Source organism: Bubalus kerabau, chromosome 4 (genome assembly GCF_029407905.1).
Source record: "Bubalus kerabau isolate K-KA32 ecotype Philippines breed swamp buffalo chromosome 4, PCC_UOA_SB_1v2, whole genome shotgun sequence".
Classification (NCBI taxonomy): domain Eukaryota; kingdom Metazoa; phylum Chordata; class Mammalia; order Artiodactyla; family Bovidae; genus Bubalus; species Bubalus kerabau.
The window spans coordinates 80,301,108-80,324,878 of NC_073627.1; the positions used below are offsets into that span (position 1 = coordinate 80,301,108).

Sequence of the window (23,771 nt, forward strand, 5' to 3'; positions counted from 1 at the left end):
CCAGGTTTAATCCCTGGGTTGGTAAGAACCCTTGAGATAGAAGTGGCTACCTACTCCAGTATTCTTGCCTGGAGAATTCCATGGACAGAGGAGTCTGGCAGGCTACAGTCCATACGATCACAAAGAGTTGGGCACTAATGAGTGACTAACACTTAATTCTTTTCCTTACTGCTGCTAGTTCTTGTCAGTCTGTCAGAAAGCAAGAGAAAAAACATTTTTTTAGGTAGTAAAAACAAAAAGTCATACTGGAGTTTGTAGAAATTACAGTTACATTGTTGTAGAACAGCTATCCCTTTAACTTGGTAGTTGTCTCAGACTTCTGCACTTCCTAGTAGCATTCTCTGGGCTGCAATTCTTAGACACAAATTATTATATTTTCACTTTTCTTTTTTCTTTATTTATTTTTTTATTTTCACTTTTCTTAGGTGCTGGATTTACTGCCCAGAATGTAATTAGTTAAGCTCTTTTGCGTGAGTATAAATACAACAGACCTGCACACTTATGCACAATTGACATAACATGCCCTTTACCTATTGTGTATGTGGAAGGGGAGCTTGGCTTTGATTATGGCACCACTAATCTGCTGTGTTTATGGACGTGGGAGTGTAAGAATGGATGACCAAGGCAGAGACAAGGGAAGGCCTGTCCTTGGGATGTATCAGATTATTGCACCAATTTTTCCAACTAGCTGTCCTTGAGTTGTGGAAAGATCAGTTCCAGTTCCAACAAGGGACTTACTCTGAAGCCACAAGAATAGTTCTAGTAGCCATCTGAGCAAGAATCAGAGTGAGAGAAGATAACAGAAAAGGCAGTGTCGAGGCCAGGTGGCCTTCAGCAAGTTGCCTGTCATCGGAGAGCCTTCTTTTTCTCATGTGTAAAATGAGAATAACCATAATTAACCCTAGAGGATGGCTGTGAAGATTAAATGCGATAATATATGTAAAGTACCTGAAACTTCCTAGGTGCTGAATAAATTTTGTCCTTCATGCAAGGAGTTTTTGGATCAAGTATGTGCCTCTTCAGGGCTTGGTGCCAAGCCTGGCCCATAGGAAGTGCTTAGTAAAGATTCTAAACTGGACAGGGAGGTGCTGGGACTTCTGCCTGGGGCTTAGTACCCTACCTCCACGAAGAGGGTGGAAAATAAGGGTGTGGAGAGAGGAGAAAGGAAAATGTCATGATGGGAGAATTTGAAGATTAAAAAATTTTGACGTTCTCTTATTGGAAAGCCTCAGATACACACACACACAGAATTCTCTCGGGACTCAAGATGTCAGAAGTTGGTTATGAGTGGGCTCTGAGACCCTGGGAGATGCCCCTCCTCAATGCTGCATTTTAAAGCAGATGCTTAAAATATTCAATACAATACTTAATCTACTAGAAGTCGTGAAATTGCTGTTACTTTTCAAGGAGCAGAATCAGCTCTCTATATAGTCTTATTTTTATATCAGTAAAACCTAATATAAAAATAGCATGTTGATTTCACTGAACAACAAATACTGAGATGGGTGTTGCCATTGTTTTAATGAAAGCTTAAGAGGTGGCTCAGTCGGTAAAGAATCCGCCTGCAATGTAGGAGACCTGGGTTTGATCTCTGGGTCCAGAAGATCCCCTTGAGAAGGGAATGGCTACCCACTCTAGTGTTCTTGCCTGGAAGATCCCATGGACAGAAGAGCCTGGTGGCTATAGTCCATGGATTACAAAGAGTCAGACCCAATTGAGTGACTACCACTTTCACACTTTTTAAGAGAGCCAAAGGATCTTGTCACAAAGCTAGTAAGTGACAGACCAGGATCTCAACTCTGGCCCAATCCATTCCATAAGTACCATACCCAACTGTTCCAAAATTTTTTAATAACTTTTTTAAAGTCATCCAACAAATAACATTCAGACAGTATTGGGATGAGGGCAGTTATAAGTAGTGATAAGGAGACTTTGAACAACTATTTTTAGAGAGTTCAATGCAACATTTGGAATAAAAATAAAGTCATCCAATAAAATTTTCTTTGAGTTTTGGCCAATTTCATCTGCCCCCTGTAAGTGTGGGATTTTCCTCATATGCACATAGACATTACCAGTATCTGAACTAAACTCTGGTATATATTTATAACCTAGTCTCTCTAGGTCCTGAATCAGCCATTTATGAGCTTCCTTTCCACATAAATACTTGATTCCCTCCAGTCAAGGTCAGCAAATTGGAAACTTCAATAGACTTTTAAATGTTATTCTTGATAAATAATTAATAAGTTTGGTTGCCATGAGACATAAAAGGGATTCTCCATATGATTGCACTTAAGATGATATATTTTTCAAAAGTAGCCAAAAGACTTCCATTGTAACTTCTATTAAATGGTTTTCCAGATGTTAGTAAAATCTAGGAAGTAGCTTGAAATGCTATTCTTGGAGTTATGTATTTTTATGAAAACACAACATGAAGGTTTGGGATCAAAGTATGTTTTGCTCTGTTCTTCAGTTCAAGAAAATTTGATTTTACTTTTTCACAATATGGTACATGTGATAGATGTCAGCTGGTAAAACTTACTTCTTATTTATCATCCATGCCTTAGCAGGGATAAAGATGTGTCCCAGGGAGAAAATGCAAGCACATGGTATACAGTTTTATCTGAAACACTGTGAAACTTCAAAAATATAGAGTGAAGTAGATCATTTTATTTAATTCAGAATGCCTGCTCGAAACAGAGGAAAGTGAGTACTTCAGCACATTAATACTTTACATTTTTAGATGAAGCATAATTTCATTTTATATGTTCTTCTAAATTGTTCATTATCTCAAACATGTAAAATTGATGCTCTGTCCTATGGCTACCTGAATTTCTTTTTTTATAAACTACATGACAGATCTTTTACATATTTATATGTTATCAATTCTGACTCCTTGGCAGAGTATACTATATATGTATTGACGGGAAAAAAAGACTTTTGAAAGAAGACAGAACACTATACATAGTCTTGAGTATTATGTCAACATGGTAAAATAGGATACACATTTATTGTTATTTTCTAATATGCTAATTTCTTTCTTGATCTAGATGGATATTGTCATGAATTACATATTTATGGTGAATTTTAATAATTGTTTCATATACATGTTATATACTTTCTGGCATATATGACAGTATTTTGGTTTTTTTTTTGAGATTTTAAACTAGACTTCATTCTTCATGACACTGAGTATCTCTTCAAAACAAATTTCAAATGGCCATTATAGCTTAGTAGGATTGATCTCACATATGGTTTGCAGATGAAAGATATCTAAGACTGATTGGAAGAGACTTTGTAAAATGCAAATTGGACATTTTTATCCTTTATTGTCTTTGGTTTGCCTTCTCTTATCACATGGAGAAACAATAATCTCACAGGGACAGAAGAGACTGAAGAAGAAGAGCCCACTCAACAGCAGTGACTTGCTGTTAGGACTATGGTGTAAATCAGGAAATCCTTGATCATAGCTTATACTTTGCAGCAGTGATCTCCAACCTTGTCGGCACCAGGGGGCAGTTTTGTGGAAGACAATTTTTCCGCGAATGGGTCAGGGGGGTGGTTTTGGGGTGATTCTCATAAGGAGCGTATAACCTAGATCCCTCACTTGTGCAGTTCACAGTAGGGTTTGCACTCTTATTAGAACCTAATGTCCCTGCTGATCTGACAGAAGCAGATGGTAATGTGAGTGATGGTGAGTGATTGTAAATACAGATGAAACTTTGCTTGCTCACCCATTGCTTACCTGGTGTGTGGCCTGGAATGGTATGCCATGGGCCAGTAGTGGTCCCTGGCCCAGGATGGGAACCCCTGCTTCACAGCAGCTCCAGTTTATGAAATGCCATGTTTATAAAAGGATGCCTGTGTGTTTATATTTTTAAAAGAGGAAATGAAGCATATAGAGGTAGAGAAACCCTACTTAATTAGTACTGCATTAGAGGTAATACTTTCTTATTCATTAATTTCCAGAATAATCAACTATTACTGTGGAGTAGCAATCAAGAGATCCAATTCCAGTAATGGCTAAGTTTTGTCCCCCTACCACAGTACAGGGTGAAAAAAAATTGCATGAATTTTTGTAACCTTATTTCTTTGTCTATATAATAGGATGGTGATATAGTAAAATTTAGAAATGTAAATATGTGAGAACATCTTCAGACTCCAAATTATTATTTCCCTAATTCAGGTTTCAGATATGTATGCATAGTGCCATTATCCTGACAGTGCTCACTACATCAGCCTAGGAACTCTGAGTTGGTTTAATGTATGTTTGTGTGTGTGCATGCTTTGTTTCTGCTGACGGAGACTGTACATGCCAGCAGAAAAAGAAGGTAAGATGTGTCATGTAAATGTGTCATGGGTGATCCATGTGTCCAGGGAGGGTTCTACTGTGTTTTGTGTGTATTCTTCTTCTTGATTTTCCTTGCTTTCCATAAAGACTTGTGAAGGAAGAACTTAATTATGGAATTAATACTTAGAACACTGGTGTCAAGTGTAGATTTTGCTATGAAATTTATTTAGAATCAGTAGCTGAAAGATAACTGTTTTTCTTCTGCATCTTTGCATTATCTTACTGCTTTGATTTTATTTATATTTAATTTCATTGACTTTTAAATATTTTGTAAGTGACCAAAACATGTTCTGTAAAATCAAAATTATAATGTTGTACTTCTCTCATTTTAAAACAGTGCTTTCTTAATCCAGAGGTTTTTTGTTTGTTTGTTTGTTTGTTTAACAAATTGCTCTGATAAAATAATCCTACTTAAGTTTAATTTATTTATTTTTTATTTTATTTTATTTTATTTTTAAACTTTACAAAATTGTATTAGTTTTGCCAGATATCAAAATGAAATTTAAATTCAGTGGGACCAACTTTGAGTCTGATTTATAAGTAAATGGAGGAGAGCCATCTCTGTGAATAATTAAAAATTGAGACATGACAACTTGGGTAGATTCATATTAAGATAAATAGATTGAGATTTTGATAACTAGATTACAATAAAATCATCTATCATTCTTCATCAGAACTTTTATAATAAAAATAAATAATGATATCAGAAATACTATAGTCACCACTTTATAATTATCAGAAGCGATCAGGATTTAAAAGTATGATTTACTCTTTGAAAGTACTTTATGTTGAGTTTAGCAGTAATCCATTAAGTAGAAACTTCTTATGTGTCTTTTGATAAAATATGCATTACTATATTAATTTTAAAGAAACCAGTAGTTCAGCTGATGTTAACCACCTATTATCTTTGAAGAGAAAATTAACTTTTTATGCTTTAGTATTTTTATTACATAACACATATATGAAATAGAATTTTCAAAGTACTTAGAATAAAATAGAAATTTGTCTGAATTCCTACTTCTTAATTCAGTGGTAAGAACTGTAAACTGTTCATTTTATGTCTTTCTAGAACTTCTCTATCAGATATACAATATAGGGATATATTATTTTAAAAAGTTCAGTCTGTCATATGGTACATTTATATTGTACTGCAGCTCTGTGTTTTCTATGTATCAGTATATGTGGGAGATGGTCCTTGTAAGATATACTGGTCTATCTCATTATTTTTAGTATGTGTTTAATATTATGTGAATGAACCATCATGTCTTAAACCAGTCTCCTCCTTTAGATGGACATTTAGATTGTTTCCAGATATTTTCTATTATAATTATGTTTATGTGATTTAATATATAATATGAATATATAATTTACTATAACATAAAATGTATAAAATTTGTTTTGAAACTGAGAAAATATTTGAATATACCTTTTTCAGAGGCAACTGACCATAATTCAAATAAAATGAACTGAGTAGCCCAAAGAAAAATATTGTCTGATAGATGGAAAATTTTGGAGGTATACCTGTTTAAGATATGGAAAGATTCAAGTTCCAAGTTTTTAAATGTCTCTGAATCTCTCATTTTCTTTGTTCTGTGTGACATTTATTCTCAGAGAAGATCTCTCCATATGTCAGAAAAAGATGATCACCAGATGACTTAAGTTTATGTAGTCCTTGCATACATCAACTTAAAGTTGAAATGCTCTCTCTTCTGGGAATCACATGAAAAAAAATTTAATGAGACTTTATATTCACTGTTATGTGCCTAAATTCTGGCAGAACAAGAAAGGGAATGAGGCATCTCTAGTGTGTGTGCTCAGTCGTGCCCGACACTTGGCGACCCCATGGACTGTAGCCACCAGGCTCCTCAGTCCGTGGGATTATTCAGGCAAGAATAGTGGAGTGGATTGCTACCTCCTTCTCCAGGGGATCTTCTTGACACAGGGATTGAACTCACACAGGCAGATTCTTTACCACTGAGCTACCTGGGAAGCCTGGCATGTGTAGTACTGTGTACCCAATACCATGATTGATCATCTTCACCATAACCACCTAGGATGGAAGAATTTCTTCAAAGAAAAACCACAGAAACAATAGATAAAGAGTTGTTTACATTTCAAATTTTGGTAGATGTAGCCAAATTGTACTTCTGAAACAATTGGTACTGCAGACAAACTATGTGAAATACTTGTCCTGCATCGTATCAATGCTGTATCACATTATGTGTTTTACTTTGATGAGTTTTCGAAAATCTCATTTTATTTTCTATTTCTTTTTAGTACTAATGAGTCATGGTATTGTTTTCATATGTTTATCGGGCACTTATATCTCACAAAAAAGATCTTCACGACCCAGATAATCACGATGGTGTGATCACTGACCTAGAGCCAGACATCCTGGAATGTGAAGTCAAGTGGGCCTTAGAAAGCATCACTACGAACAAAGCTAGTGGAGGTGATAGAATTCCAGTTGAGCTATTCCAAATCCTGAAAGATGATGCTGTGAAAGTGCTGCACTCAATATGCCAGCAAATTGGGAAAACTCAGCGGTGGCCACAGGACTGGAAAAGGTCAGTTTTCATTCCAATCCTGAAGAAAGGCAATGCCAAAGAATGCTCAAACTATCGCACAATTGCACTCATCTCACACGCTAGTAAAGTAATGCTCAAAATTCTCCAAGCCAGGCTTCAGCAATATGTGAACCATGAACTTCCTGATGTTCAAGCTGGTTTTAGAAAAGGCAGAGGAACCAGAGATCAAATTGCCAACATCCACTGGATCATGGAAAAAGCAAGAGAGTTCCAGAAAAACATCTATTTCTGCTTTGTTGACTATGCCAAAGGCTTTGACTGTGTGGATCACAATAAACTGTGGAAAATTCTGAAAGAGATGGGAATACCAGACCACCTGATCTGCCTCTTGAGAAATTTGTATGCAGGTCAGGAGGCAACAGTTAGAACTGGACATGGAACAACAGACATGTTCCAAATAGGAAAAGGAGTACGTCAAGGCTGTATATTGTCACCCTGCTTATTTAACTTATATGCAGAGTACATCATGAGAAGCACTGGACTGGAAGAAACACAAGCTGGAATCAAGATTGCTGGGAGAAATATCAATAACCTCAGATATGCAGATGACACCACCCTTATGGCAGAAAGTGAAGAGGAACTAAAGAGCCTCTTGATGAAAGTGAAAGTGGAGACTGAAAAAGTTGGCTTAAAGCTCAGCATTCAGAAAACGAAGATCGTGGCATCTGGTCCCATCACTTCATGGGAAATAGATGGGGAAACAGTGGAAACAGTGTCAGACTTTATTTTTTTGGGCTCCAAAATCACTGCAGATGGTGACTGCAGCCATGAAATTAAAAGACACTTACTCCTTGGAAGGAAAGTTATGACCAACCTAGATAGCATATTCAAAAGCAGAGACATTACTTTGCCAACAAAGGTTCCTCTAGTCAAGGCTATGGTTTTTCCAGTGGTCATGTATGGATGTGAGAGTTGGACTGTGAAGAAGGCTGAACACCAAAGAATTGATGCTTTTGAACTGTGGTGTTGGAGAAGACTCTTGGGAGGGCCTTGGACTGCAAGGAGATCCAACCAGTCCATTCTGAAGGAGATCAGCCCTGGGGTTTCTTTGGAAGGAATGATGCTAAAGCTGAAACTCCAGGACTTTGGCCACCTCATGTGAAGAGTTGACTCATTGGAAAAGATTCTGATGCTGGGAGGGATTGGGGGCAAGAGGAGAAGGGGACGACAGAGGATGAGATGGCTGGATGGCATCACTGACTCGATGGACGTGAGTCTGAGTGAACTCCGGGAGTTGGTGATGGACAGGGATGCCTGGTGTGCTGTGATTCATGGGGTCACAAAGAGTCAGACACGACTGAGCGACTGATCTGCTCTGATATCTCCTCTGTGAATTATTTTGCATTAAGTAATTTGTCTTTCTGACATTAATGTTAAGGAAACATTATATATTATGAATAGTAATCTTCTGTTTCATAGATGACACATAAATTCTTTAGTCTGCATTGCATCTTTCAGTCTTTCTGACGTCCCTCAATACACAGATGCACCTCATTACACAGATCCTTTATGACTTCTAATTATTGCCTTTTCCTCAGGCAGGCTTGCTTCCTCACAAGGTAGTTTTAGTATATTTTTTTTAATTTAATTTAATTTTATTTATTTTTTATTTTTTTAATTTAATTTTATTTTTTAAACTTTACATAATTGTATTAGTTTTGCCAAATATTGAAATGAATCCACCAGAGGTATACCTGTGTTCCCCATCCTGAACCCTCCTCCCTCCCCATACCATCCCTCTGGGTCGTCCCAGTGCACCAGCCCCAAGCATCCGGTATCGTGCATCGAACCTGGACTGGTGACTCGTTTCATACATGATTATATACATGTTTCAATGCCATTCTCCCAGATCTCCCCACCCTCTCCCTCTCCCACAGAGTCCATAAGACTGATCTATACATCAGCGTCTCTTTTGCTGTCTCGTACACAGGGTTATTGTTACCGTCTCTCTAAATTCCGTATTTATGCGTTAGTATACTGTATTGGTGTTTTTCTTTCTGGCTTACTTCACTCTGTATAATAGGCTCCAGTTTCATCCACTTTTAATAGCTTTGAAGTTTTAAAAAGTAGAGTGTTTCTATTTTATAATTATATCTTTAATATTCAAAAGCAAATAAGCAATGATGTGCTGTAGTACATTCTTCACTCACTCCGTAAGTAGGCAAACAAGCATGGTTTGATTGGTGCTGGAGAGGAAATCAACGTTTCCTGTAGGAAGGCCTCAAGACTATTACATCCTAATCATATACATCAGTAATAAAGTACCTGTTTCATCACTGCCATTTGGAACCCCTCCTTACCAGTTTTTCTGCTCCATCGTCCTTAATATGTTAGCTCCTGTTCTTGACTTATTTCAGTTTGTCACTAGGTGCCAGACATCAGATCTTCACTTGTTGTTGTCCAAAGCTGAAAGGAAAGAAATGCAGATGGTGGAGGGGGCTTCTTCACATATGGAGGAAAATATTTCTCAGAGTAGGTTACATCATATACTATATATTTCTTTGGCCAGACGAGTTTCATAGCCACCTCTCCAGGCCAGTCCTTGGCAAAGGTGGGTGAGATCCCGATTATCAGCTTTTACCATCCATTGCCTAGAGCCAGGGACATTGAACAAATTTGTTAACAAGAAAAATGTGGGAGAATGGTTGATGAGTGGGTGAAGAGCAGAGTCTATCACATCAAATATACAAATATAGTACTTTAAATTTACAGAAGAGTTTCATGTATTAATTTATTCATTTTAGCTCTCATTTTTGTTAAGGAGATTTTCTTCCAATTTTATAGTTGAGGAAACTGAGATCTTAAACCTTACATGTTCTGCCTATTATAACACTAATGAGATGTGAGAGAATTAATTCACATTGTCTAACTTCTCTCTCAGGACTGTATTTATTATGCCACATAGTTTAACATTTACACAAATAAGTGTTGGGGCTTCCCTGGTGACTCAGATGGTAAAGAATTGGCCTGCAAGGTAGGAAACCTGGGTTCAATCCCTGGACCGGGAAGATCCCCTAGAGGAGGGAATGGCAACCCACTCCAGTATTCTTGCAGGAGAATTCCATGGACAGAGGAGCCTGGTGGGCTACAGTCACAGAGCTGATGAGACATGAGAGAATTAATTCACGTTTTTCAACTTCTAGCTCAGAACTGTATTTGCTATCAGTTCAGTTCAGTCGCTCAGTCATGTCCAACTCTTTGTGACCCCATGAATCGCAGCATGCCAGGCCTCCCTGTCCATCACGAACTCCTGGAGTTCACTCAGACTCAAGTCCATTGAGTCAATGATGCCATCCAGCCATCTCATCCTCTGTCGTCCCCTTCTCCTCCTGCCCCCAATCCCTCCCAGCATCAGAATCTTTTCCAATGAGTCAACTCTTCCCATGAGGTGGCCAAAGTACTGGAGTTTCAGCTTTAGCATCATTCCCTCCAAAGAAATCCCAGGGCTGATCTCCTTCAGAATGGACTGGTTGGATCTCCTTGCAGTCCAAGGGACTCTCAAGAGTCTTCTCCAACACCACAGTTCAAAAGCATCAATTCTTTGGTGCTCAGCCTTCTTCACAGTCCAACTCTCACATCCATACATGACCACAGGAAAAACCATAGCCTTGACTAGACGGACCTTTGTTGGCAAAGTAATGTCTCTGCTTTTGAATATGCTATCTAGGTTGGTCATAACTTTCCTTCCAAGGAATAAGCGTCTTTTAATTTCTACATGGTTTATCATTTAAACAAATCAGTGTGTGTTTAAAAATTGAAGTATAAGTGATTTACAATGTTGTGTTAGTTTCTGGTGTATAGGAAAGTGTTTCAGATATCTATCTACTTATCTATATTCTTTTTAGTATTTTTTTTCCATTACAGTTTATTACAAGATATTGAATATAGTTCCTCTGCTGTGCAGTAGGACCTCGTTTATCCATTTAATAGAGTAGTTAATATCTGCTTATCATAAACTTCTATTTTATTCCTCCCCCCTTCCCCTTTGATAACCATAAGTTTGTTTTCGATGTCTTTGAGTCTGTTTTTGTTTTGTAAATAAATTTATTTGTGTCATATTTTAGATTCCACATGTAAGTGATATCACGTGATATTTATCTTTCTCTGTCTGATTTATTTTCCTTAATATGATAATCTCTAATCTCTAGGTTTCTCCAGGTTGCTGCAAATGGCATTATTTAATTCTTTTCTTGGCCAAGTAGTACACTCTCTCTCTCTCTCTCTCTATATATATATATGTATATATATGTTGCTTCTATGTCCTGACTGCTGTAAATAGTGCCACTATAAACAGTAAGGTGCATGGATCTTTTTTTATATTTGGAGAAGGAAATGGCAAACCACCCCAGTACTCTTGCCTGGAAAATCCCATGGACACAGTCCACAGGGTTGTTAGAGTTTCCTCTGGGTATATGGCCAGGAGTGGGATTGCTGGATCATATTGTAACTCTGTTTTTAGTTTCTAAGGAACCTCCATACTGTTTTCCATAGCAGCTGCACCAATTTAAATTCCCATCAACAGTGGGAATTCCCTTTTCTCCACACCCTCTCCAGCATGTATTATTTATAAACTTCTTAATGATAGCAATTCTGACCAATGTGAAGTGATACCTTATTTTAGTTTTCATTTGCATTTCTCTTGACAGTTAGCAATTTGGGGCATCTTTTCATGTGCTTATTGACTATACAGTGGAAACAGTGTCAGACTTTATTTTGGGGGGCTCCAAAATCACTGATGGTGATTGCAACCATGCAATTAAAAGACGTTTACTCCTTGGAAGGAAAGTTATGTCCAACTTAGATAGCATATTAAAAAGCGGAGACATTACTTTGCCAACAAAGGTCTGTCTAGTCAAGGCTATGGTTTCAGTGGTCATGTATGGATGTGAGAGTTGGACTGTGAAGAAAGCTGAGCACCGAAGAATTGATGCCTTTGAACTGTGGTGTTGAAGAAGACACTTGAGAGTCCCTTGGACTGCTAGGAGATCCAACCAGTCCATTCTAAAGGAGATCAGTCCTGGGTGTTCCTTGGAAGGACTGATGCTAAATATGAAACTCCAGTACTTTGTCCACCTCATGTGAAGAGTTGACTCATTGAAAAGACTCTGATGGTGGGAGGGATTGGGGGCAGGAGGAGAAGGGGACAACAGAGGATGAGATGGCTGGATGGCATCACCGACTCGATGGACATGAGTTTGAGTGAACTCCGGGAGTTGGTGATGGACAGGGAGGCCTGGTGTGCTGCAGTTCATGGGGTTGCAAAGACTCGGACATGACTGAGCAACTGAACTGAACTGATGTCTTCTTAAACATGTGTTTTTAAAATAAGAAAAAATAGAAGAATTTTATTTGAGTGAAATATCATCTTCAAAATAGTAATTTCCTTTTTTTTTTTTTTCAGGTACAAAAATTGTCTTGGGAGTAGCTAACCATGAGTATCCTCTTAGTAGAAAAAAGATAACAGCTGCATTGCAAGGTGCATAAGTCATTTCTCACACAAAGGAAACTTAAAATTATTAAAATAGGTAGAAGAAACAATTTTTCGGGAATATATTCAGGGCAAGTTGAAAGCATGAATTGGGTGGTTTCATGGATGCTTTTCATGAGATACAGGCAAAAATACCTTTTGTATAATATCACATATTTTAAAAATATGTGTGAAAGGGTTTGTTCCTATAAAGTCCTTTGAAGGCTGTAAGATGTTACTAGATTTTTGTTTGTTTGTTTTCTAAATAGTAGAAAGTAGCAGGATGGATTCTGTTTCATTCAGAATCTCTCCCCCAAATACACCTGTTTTTTTTAGTACTGTCATTTGGGCTTTTTATTGTCTACTAAAGGAAATCATTCCAAAGCAGTCTTGACATGTCACATATAAGCTCTTACGTTTCTTGTTTCAAGTGTTAATGCAGTACTAAGAACATTAATGTCTGAGGATCTCGTCTGCTGACAGCCAGTCTGACATGCTGGTTCAGATAAACTAAATTTAAGTGTGAAAACAGAAGTGCTCCATTTGCTGCCTTATGAATATTCTGAGCACCTGCGGTAGTAAAAGATGATCTGCACAGATCCTTATTATGTTACAGTTGTTTGTCTTTATTTAAAGCATATTTGTTCAGGAGACATACATGATTTGCAGAGATGACAACTTATAAATCCTTTGATGTTTTATGGTCTGTTATTGAATACCTCAAAAGTGAGGAGAAATATCCTTTTCCTGCTACTTGTTTATGTGATACAAATAGGCGGTTTTTGCCTGCAATGTAGATTTTTGGTTGCTTGATTCTTTTCAAATAGAAATGGGGAAACTGGCTTTTTAGATGAGGTTTCCCAAATTTAGTGAGGATTCTTTTAAAACCTCTTTATTAAAAATGACAACAAAAAAGAAGCCCTCCTTTCTTCTATCTATCAATTAATATATATCTTTTTGAAATTCTGTCTGCTTGCTTATATTTTTTAGTATTTTATCCCTTTTATAATGATAAGAAAGAGAATCCCATTATATGATGAGGTAAATGAATTCTGAGGTGCCTATAAAATTTAGAAAACATTCATGTGAATGGGTTTAAAAAATCTAACAAACTGGAAAGATAAGCTGAATATGCAAAAATAATGTCAAATATTTCAGTTGAAGTACTTTGGACTGGAACTTACATATTACAATATAAATGTCAAATATTGATTAAAACATCCATTTATATATTGTTAACATTTTATAAAATACCACTTGTAATAATAACAATAATATTATGTGTATGCTTTGCTTTGGGTAATTAACTATTTTTCAGGCCTTGATTTTTTTTTACCTGTTATATGGTGGGCTTTTTAGATCAAAGTCACAAAGTCCAGTGCCCATGTGAGTCCAGACTGTATGGTGAGTGGGTAGCAGGGACTTTCTATAACCAGAGAATACATTTTATATCTGGGCTGGTCTGTTTCTTTTTAACCTAGACATTCTGGGTGAAAGAAAACATACATGAAAGGGTGAAACAAAAAATACATGCACCTTCTGAACTAAAGCATGACTAAGATCACATCTAGCTTTTTTAAAAAAATGGATATATTTGCACACAAATCAGAGAAGCATTTCTTCAGTCTAATCTGCCACTTGTTTAATGTTTTTCGTCCTTAACATTTAACAGTGTAGTTGACCCCACCTTCTTAGTTCTATTTGAAAGTCATCGTAGAACTATTATTTTGATAATGAAATACAATATGTATATATATAATTTGTGTATATATAAACACACACACTGCTGCTGCTGCCTAGTCCCTTCCGTCGTATCTGATCTGTGCTATGGACTGTAGCCTGCCAGCTCCTCTCTCCGTGAAATTCTCCAGGCAAGAATATGGGAGTGGGGAGCCAGTTCCTTTTCCAGAGGATCTCCCCAACCCAGAGACTGAACCCTGGTCTCCTACATTGCAAAAAGATTCTTTACCACTGAGCTACCAGGGAAGCCCATACACACACACTATATGTATCTATATAGATAGATATGGGCTTCCCAGATGGCTCTAGTAGTAAAGAACCCACCTGCTAATGCAGGAGTTGGAAGAGATGTGAGTTCAATCCCTGGGTTGGGAAGATCCCCTGGAGGAGGGCACGGCAACCCACTGCAGTTTTCTTACCTGGAGCTGCAGTTCATAGTGTCACATAGAATTGGACGCGACTGAAGTGGCAGCACAGCACACACACAGACACAGATATAAAGATAAATCTTGATGGTGTCTATACACATATTTACTAATATTTTCTTCCTGGAGAATAGTGCTAGCACTGATTTAGATGTTAGATAATGTAGAACTTTTTTAAATAAAAAAAATAAACATCTATTGTTCTAAAGAAAATCAGACTTTACTCTGTAAAAGATGAATCTTTTATTACATGAGGAATTAGCTTATTCTTTTGTGTGATTCATTTGGGAGAAGGAAATGACACTCCACTCCAGTACTCTTGCCTGGAGAATCCCATGGATGGAGGAGCCTGGTAGGCTACAGTCCATGGGGTCGCAAAGAGTCAGACACGACTGAGTGACTTCCCTTCCCTTTTGTGTGATTCTTCTTTTGTTGTGCTTGATCATATTCTTAAGTTTTAAGTATCAATAGGTCACAGCCACTTAATTTTATTTTTGTAAATAAATAAACTTTTATGGGAAAAAAGTTTGTCTATTTTACAAATGATTTTTACCCTGCAACCCATAGTCCTCTTTCTATTATCTATTCCAGACTTAGAGAAAATCACTTACAGCTTCTTGTAGGCTCAGTAGACATTATGAAGTTCTGGTGATGTTCAAATTTAAGGTTGTGCCAGGAGCAAGTAATGTTTAGTATCATGTCTGTGAGAAAATGATCTGGGTTGTTCAATCAACTACGGGAGTCTTTGTAAAGCTTCGGATCTTCAAGGCATAATGTCTGTGAGAATAGGAACTTTGCTATTACGGTTTTAACTGCTATATCGCTAGTGCTTAGAGTCATTATTCTTAATGTTTAGAACAGTGTCTGGGAAGTATCAGGTGTTCAATAAATATATATTTAAGTAACTATTGGATTAATTTGTGGGAAATATTTTAGGAGGCCAAATATGAATATTGAAAGTAAGTAGTATTCCAGGGAAAATACAGTTGGGAAATTGAAAAATATTTTTAATAGATTTTTAAACTGTGGGATGAACATTTTGGTTTCCATTGCTGTAATAGCAATCATCAGGGGAGATTTTTGAAGGTTTAAAGAGATTTTCATTTTCCCAAGATTTCCAAGGAAAAGCTAAGAGGAGAAATGAAACACTTACGTCAGTGGTACTATTGAGTCAAGGTTGTAAATGTTGATAAAAGTATCCTTACTAAAGCTATGTTATAGCAGCTAAACCATTAAATGAATGAGTTATTAGCTCTGTACCCACTTGTTTGTGTCTACAATAAGGTAGTTATGGAGTTATCTACATACTTCTAATATTTGCTTTGCAGATTATAAACACACACATATGCACACATACATGTGTGTGTGTCTGTGTATATAAACTGACTGGCTGAATCAAGTTATCTACCTTTGTTATTTGTAGAAATTCTGCTTCTTGCATGTGCATGCATGCTAAGTTGCTAAGTTGTGTATGATTCTTTGCGACCCTGTGGTCTATAGCCTACCGGGCTCCTCTATTCATGGGATTTGCCAGGCAAAAATACTGGAGTGGGTTGCCATGCCCTCCTCCTGGGGATCTTCCTGACACAGGGATCGAACTCCCGTCTCCTGCATTGGTAGGCAGATTCTTTACCACTGAGGCACCTCGGAAACTTAAGTGCACTCTGCTTAATTATATTTTCCTAATTATTATCCCTAACTGTCCACCCAACTGTAGATCATTTAAATCTTGATTACTTCTACTTTATAGCTAATATACTGAAAATAATATTCCCTAATTAATTGATAACATTGTGTCATTTTCAGTTATGGAATACCTATTTCAAAACAAATGCCAGCTCATATGTCCATAGTTGTGTTCTCAATATTTTATTTCACAATGTAATGTTGGTTATTTGTATCAGTTCTGTACCATTGCATCAGAAATCATCCCCAGTTTGTGGTTTAAAAGAACAAATATATGCATTGCTCATGAATGTTCAACTGGGCAGGGCTTGACAGGAATAGCTTGTCTCAGCTGAGCCACCTCAGGTGGAAAGTTGATGTTTCACTTTCAAGGTGACTCATTCCCAGGACTGGCATATTGGGATAGATAGCCAGCTGGGAGCTCAACTGGGGCTGTCGGTCAGGAAACTTGTTTTCTTTCTATGTAAATCCCTTTATTGGCTGTTTAAGTTTCTTACAGCATGGTAGTTAGTTTCCATATACTCTAAGAAAATGAAGTATAAGTGCATGGTTTTTTTTATGGCTAGCCTTGCAAGTTGCATTCCATCACTTAATCTGGATTTCAGTGGTCAAGGCAGTTACAAGGGCCCACCCAGTTTCAAGGAGAGGAGCCATAAACACCATCATGTGGTGATTTAACAAAGGTATGAAATAGCATGTGGGACACAAGATACTGTTGTGTTCATCTTTGGAAACTACAAAGCACCATATGGTTATTGATTTGTTATCATGCAAACCTATTCTTTTTTTTTTTAATTTAATTTTATTTTTTAAACTTTACATAATTGTATTAGTTTTGCGGATTCCAAAACAGGTTTAGAAATGAAGATGCTGTTACCTTTGTCATCCTCAGTCCTTTTCTATATATTTGCATGGCTGTCTTCTGAACTGGGGCTTTCTTACTCTTAGGGCTTAGCACTGACTCTTGTACTTTGTAAGACACAGTACTTGTCTACTGGGTGCATGAATGAATGAATATATGTCCTTCTAATGCCAAGATTTTCTCTAAGCTTTCCTGATACCTAGAAAAAAACTTTTCTTTAGAGAAAGGAACAGTCATGAGATTCAATCTTGAGCATGTTTTCTGTATGCTGTTAGATTCATAAGTCCTATTTCCTGCTCATTGTTCCTCTGTATCCACAACTGCATGTGCACATGGAAAAGTAAAATTATCTAAGATCAGAATCTAAAAGAAGGCTCTGCATCAATAAAGGATTCATATTGAAAATCTGCTGTGAAAACTCGGTGGATGGGGACTTAGACATTTTCTGTAAGCTGTATTTTAGTACAAATAAAAATAAGACATCATAAGTTTCTGATATCAATATTGATTTGGAAAAGAGTCAGTTTATTTTAATATGACCACACCTCCAGATCTTTTTTGCTAAAAATGATATTTTGATATATTGAGTGTTTTACTTAGTGTTAAAATATATTTTTAATTCTCATGACTTCAAAATATCTTAAAACTTTAAGGTAAAGCTGGAAAAAGTGATTAATGCACTCACAAGCTCTTCTTTTTTATACTGAGTGGGAAATACAATTAGATAATATTCAATCTCCTTTTCTCTAATGTTTTCCCTCTGCCTCTATCTCTGATAAAATCTGTAAGATTCTTAAATTTGTCAGACTGGTGAAGTCAGATATTTCTTTATGTAGAAGGCAATTTACTGAAGCCAGAGTGTAATGAAATAATCTTTTAATGTATATTCTTTGCAATAGCCTTTTTTTGGTGGTGTATTTCATTACACTCTGGTTTCAGTAAATTGCCTTCTACATAAAGAAATGTCTGACTTCACCAGTCTGTAAGATCCTTGGAATTCTCCAGGTCAGAATACTGGAGTGGGTAGCCTTTCCCTTCTCCAGGAGATCTTTCCAACCCAGGGATTGAATCCAGGTCTCCTGCATTGCAGGTGGATTCTTTACCAGCTGAGTCACCTAATGATTCACTTTTATATTAAAATTGAACATAATTTAAAATTTTGTATTTATATAATATAATAAGTTTTCCAATGATTATTTATTCAAGTCACAAAGGTATACAGTTTGATTCATATTTTATAAAATAACCTGTTTTATTTCTTATCAGATCACTTGGAAAGAATATTTGCTGACACAAGTATTCTATTGAGTAATGCCTTTCATACCTACTCATTCATTAATTTATTATTATATTTATTCATTTATTATACCTTTTATACTCATTCAGCAAGCATATATAAGCTCTTCATATGTTTGACTCAGTATTGTATATGAGATTAAATAAGATACTCTTACTCTTCATACTCTGATGCTTACAGTCTGTTAGAGAAAGTTATCAACTCTTTTATTTTCAAATGCTAAGAGCAAACAGTCCTTTCAGAGATGTATTTGTAATATGCCTTCCTTGATAGCTCTCTTTTGTAATAGTTTCATTTTTATAATAATCAAAAAATGTTTCTATATAAGGTCCTTTTTATCCTTTGCATTATGTAGTCTTCTTTGTACACTATTAAAATTACTTCTCAGTAATAATAGAATTTGTCCATTTCTTCTAGGTTCTTTGTATTGGCATATAGTTGCATACAGTCTTGCATGATCCTTTGTATTTCTGTGGTGTTAGTTATATCTTCGCCTTTTTCATTTCTAATGTGATTGATTTGAACCTTCTCCCTCCCCTTTTTTGATACATCTGGTTAAAGGTTTATCTTTTTTTTTTTTTAATCTTTTCAAAGAACTAGCGTTTAGTTTCATTGATCTTTTCTATTGATGTCTTCACCTCTGTTTATTCATTTCTGCTCTAATCTTTATGATGTCTTTCCTTCTACTAACTTTGGGTTTTGTTTATTCTTCTTTCTCTAGTTGCTTTCAGTGTAAGGTTGGGTTGTTTTGAGATTTTTCTTGCTTGCTGAGATAAGATTGTATTGCTATAAACTTCCCTGTTAGAACTGCTTTTGCTGTGTTCTGTAGATTTTGGATCATTGTGCTTTTATTTTCATTTGTTTGTACATACTTTTGACTTCCTCTTTGATTTCTTCAGTGATCCATTGGTTATTTTAGTAGGATAATGTTTAGTTTCTATGTTTTTGGTTTTTTTACTTTTTTTTTTTGTATTTAATCTCATAGAGTTGTGGTTGGAAAAGATGCTTGACATGATTTGCACTTTCTTCAATTTACTGAGGCTTGTTTTGTGGCCCAGCATGTGATCAATCATGGAGAATGTTCCATGTGCGCTTGAGAAGAATATATATTCTGTTGCTTTTGGATGGGATGCCTGTGAATATCAGTTAAATTCATTTGGTCTAATATATCATTTATGACCTGTGTTTCCTTACTGATTTGCTGTCTGGATGATCTGTCCATTGATGAAAGTGGGATGTTGAAGTCCCCACTATTATTGTATTACTGTTAGCGTCTTATTCTTTTTTTTTTAATTAATTTACTTATTTTGATTGAAGGCTAATTACTTTACAATGTTGTGGTGGTTTTTGCCATACACTGACATGAATCAGCCACGGGTGTACACGTGTCCTCCAGTCCTGAACCCCGCCCCCACCTCCCTCCCCATCTAATCCCTCTGGATTGTCCCAGTGCACCGACTTTGAGTGTCCTGTTTCGTGCATAGAAGTTGGACTGTCATCAATTTCACATATGGTAATGTACATGTTTCAATGCTATTCTATCAAATCATCCCACCCTTGCCTTCTCCTGCAGAGTCCAAAAGCCTGTTCTTTATATCTGTGTTTCTTTTGCTGTCTCGTGTATAGGCTCATCATTACCATCTTTCTAAATTCCATATACATGTGTTAATGTGCTTTACTGGTGTTTTTCTTTCTGACTTACTTCACTCTGCATAATAGGCTCCAGTTTCAACCACTTCATTAGAACTGAATCAAATGTATTCTTTTTAATAGCTGAGTAATATTCCATTGTGTTTATGTACCACAGCTTTCCATTCATCTGCTGATGGATATCTAGGTTGCTTCCATGTCAGAGCTATTGTAAACAGTGCTGTGATGAACACTGAGGTACATGTGTCTCTTTCAATTCTACTGTCAGCTTCTTTTATGGTTGTTAGTATTTGCCTTACATACTGAAGTGCTCCTATGTTGGGTACATATATATTTACAATGGTTATGTCTTCTTCTTGGATTCATCCCTTGATCATCATAGTGTTCTTTACCTCTTGTAACAGTCTTTATTTTAAAGTCATTTTTGTCTGATATGACCATTTGGACTCCAGATTTCTTTTGATTTCTATTGCATGGAATAACTTTTTCTACTCCCTAACTTTCAGTCTGAATGTCTGTACATCTGAAGTGCATATCTTCTTGTAGACAGCGTATTTACAGGTCTTGTTTTTGTATTTATTCAGCCAGTCTTTCTCTTTTGTTTGGATGATTTAATCTGTTTACATTTAAGGTAATTATTGATATGTATGTTATTACTGCCATTTTGCTAATTGTTCTGGATTTGTTTTCATAGGTCTTTTTTCTTCCCTTTCTCTTTTGCTCTCTTGTGATTTGATGACTAAATTTAGTGTTGTGTTTGGATTCCTTTTTCTTTTTTTGTGTGCAGCTATCGTAGATCAAAACCATGAGGTTTTAGTATAGCAGTCTATATATAAACAATATCGCTTTGAGTTGCTGCCCTTGTGGCTTAGCTGGTAAAGAATCTGCCTGCAGTATGGGAAACCTGGGTTCGATCCCTGGGTTGGGAATATCCCCTGGAGAAAGGGAATGAGTACCCACTCCAGTGTTCTGGCCTGGAGAATTCCAAGGACTGTATAGTCCATGGGGTCGCAAAGAGTCAGACACGACTGAGTGACTTTCACATTTGCTTTCTTTTAATTTCAAATGCATTTTCAATATCCTGTATTTGTGCTCTCCTGGGTGGGGAAGATCTCCTGGAGAAGGAAATGGCAACCCACTCCAGTATTCTTGCCCAGAAAATCCCATGGATGGAGGAGCCTGGTAGGTTACAGTCCATGGGGTCACAAAGAGTCGGACATGACTGAGCTTTCACTTTTTCCCACAATTGCTGGTTATGATATCATAGTTGTGTGCAGGTGATTTCCTACCTTTGTTATATGTTTGTCTTTACCAGTGAGCTTTTTCCTCCTTAATTTTCTTGTTTCAAGTTGTAGATTCTCAGGCTAGAGCAGTTTTTTTTTAGCATTGTTACAAAGCTGGTCTTGTGCTGCTGAATTCTCTTAGCTTTTGCTTGTTTGTATGGTTTTTGATATGTCTGTGGAATCTGAATGAGAGTCTTGCTGGGTCGAGTATTCTTGGTTGTAGGTTCTTCCCTTTTATCACTTTAAATATATCATGCCACTCACTCCCTTCTGGCCTACGAAGTTTCCACTGAGAAGTTAGCTGATCACCTTATGGGGATTCCCTTATATGTTATTTGTTGCTTTTCACTTGTTGTTTTTAATATTTTCCTTTTCTGTTAATATTTGTTGACTTCACTACTATTTGTCTAGGCATATTTCTCCTTGGGCTTATAGTATTTTCAGCATTAACAAATGGACTGTGATGAGGTTTGTATTATGGTTCAAGACCACTTATAGGCCATAGATTCATGAGAATAAAATCCTTCTAGCTTTTATTTTTAACATCTGGTAGCTTATTCTTGCCTGGAGAATCCCAGGGACAGAGGAGCCTGTTGGGCTGCCATCTATGGGGTCGCACAGAGTCAGACACGACTGCCGTGACTTAGCAGCAGCAGCTTATCATTAAGACCCATATCTTTGGACATTCTCTGTTTCTATGATTGGGATCCTTCATTATAAAGAAGTTTCATAGTATTATTCCTAGATCAGCAGAGGCTTCTGGGAAATTGTTAGAAATGCATGTTCTCAGGCTCCTTTTAAGTGTTACTGACTCAGAAACTCTTGAGGTTATATATAGCCCAGCAATCTATTAAGCCCTCCAAGTGATTTTGTTTCGTATGGAAGTTTGAGGATGACAGAATTCCAGCACATTTATATCTTTGACTTAGAATTTTAGACATTTGTAGTATGTCTAAAAACTCACAGACCCTGGTTGTGGAGTCCCAGCAAACTGCATTATTATAAACTCTTAGATGCTTCTTATATACTGTAAAGCTTGAAAACCATCCATTTAAGTTTTAAGACAAGGTCCTATTATTTAGTTTCTCTGGAAGTTCTGAGAAATCATTGAAAATTCTGAGTGAAATTCTTCATCCTCAAAAGGAGCCTAACAGGAGTTTCTGAGTTAGGTCATTGTGAAAATTTGGAAATAATCCATGGGAAAGAGTTTTGTAATTTACAGAGTATTCTGAAGATGTTGTATGCATGTGTGCTAAGTTGTTTCAGTTGTGTCCAACTCTTTGTGACCCTTTGGACTGTAGCCTACCAGGCTCCTCTGTCTACAGAGTCCTCCAGGCAAGAATACTGGAGTGGGTTACCATGCCCTCCTCCAAGGGATCTTTTTCACCAAGGGATCGAACTCGCACCTTTTATGTCTCCTGCATTGGCAGGTGGGGTCTTTACCACTAGCTTACTTGGTCTTAATCTATCACATTGGCCTGTGATGGTGACTGGAATTTTCACCATAAGTGTCTTTAGGATTATGATATTTTCTTAGTAAGCTTGTATGTTAACTTCTAAATCAGTATCTTTAGAGGTTCAAAATTGATTAGCTTGTAGTCCTAGCTTGCTGTCTAATACAGAGAGGGGATATAAGGTCATGAGGAGAGGGGTGAGGATGAGTGGGAAAGATCTGTCCAGATTACTTTGGAAAGTAAGCTCAGTGAGTGTGTAGCCATGAGGAATAGTAAAGAGTTACAGAAAGAGATTAGAAAGAGAATTTGCTGAAAAACATTGCTACCAACTTACATTTTCCTTCTGCCTATTCCTGATGCCTTGGGTTCCATTCCATCTTTTGTGCATGACTAGCTCAAGTGACTCTATGTTCAGTGTGAAACAGTACATCTAAGACATGGGGCAGAGTGCAGGGGCATTTGGGTCATTTAAGGGAAGTTCTAAGAGAATACTAGAGCTTAGAGGAGGACAAGCCCATGTGATTGGAACTCTGAGAAATGACTCATGAGGGGAAAATCAAGGATTGGTGGATCTGTGAAGGCTTTTCCTTCTAACTCATACTGAAATTTCAGTCTCAATGCTGGACACACAAAGGAAAATAATGAAATGGAAGCTCTCAGATCTCAGATGGATGAAGTTTTAGGGTAGTCTATCTCTTTCTCTCTGTGTCTCTGTTTCTCCCATTTTTCTCTCTTTCCTACACACACACACACACACACACACACACCCCTTTGGGTAACTAAAATAAAGACTGAGTGGGAAGAAATGGGGTGGTGATTCAGTAAGATCTCACAGTTGTAGTATAAGCCACTGGCAGGCGGTTCATTTCTTCCACAATAGAAATGAGTCTCAAGAGGACGATTCTGGAATCCTTTGCACAGCAGACTTGAGTGCAGATTGTTTTATATTGCATTCAGTCTGCTAAAGAGCT

The 23,771-nt window shown here is 36.9% G+C and overlaps 1 long non-coding RNA gene across 7 annotated transcripts in view; it reads left to right on the top strand.

Annotated features, from left to right (window-relative positions):
* Window positions 1-23,771, top strand: part of LOC129649879 (uncharacterized) — a 430,734-nt gene that overhangs the window by 50,520 nt on the left and 356,443 nt on the right. For 2 of the 7 annotated variants that reach the window (XR_008713364.1, XR_008713363.1), the window contains exon 2: window positions 12,338-12,412. The exons of the other annotated variants lie outside the window; for them this stretch is intronic. This is a non-coding gene — a long non-coding RNA (uncharacterized LOC129649879). The remainder of the gene's footprint in view (window positions 1-12,337; window positions 12,413-23,771) is intronic. 7 annotated transcript variants of the gene reach the window in all.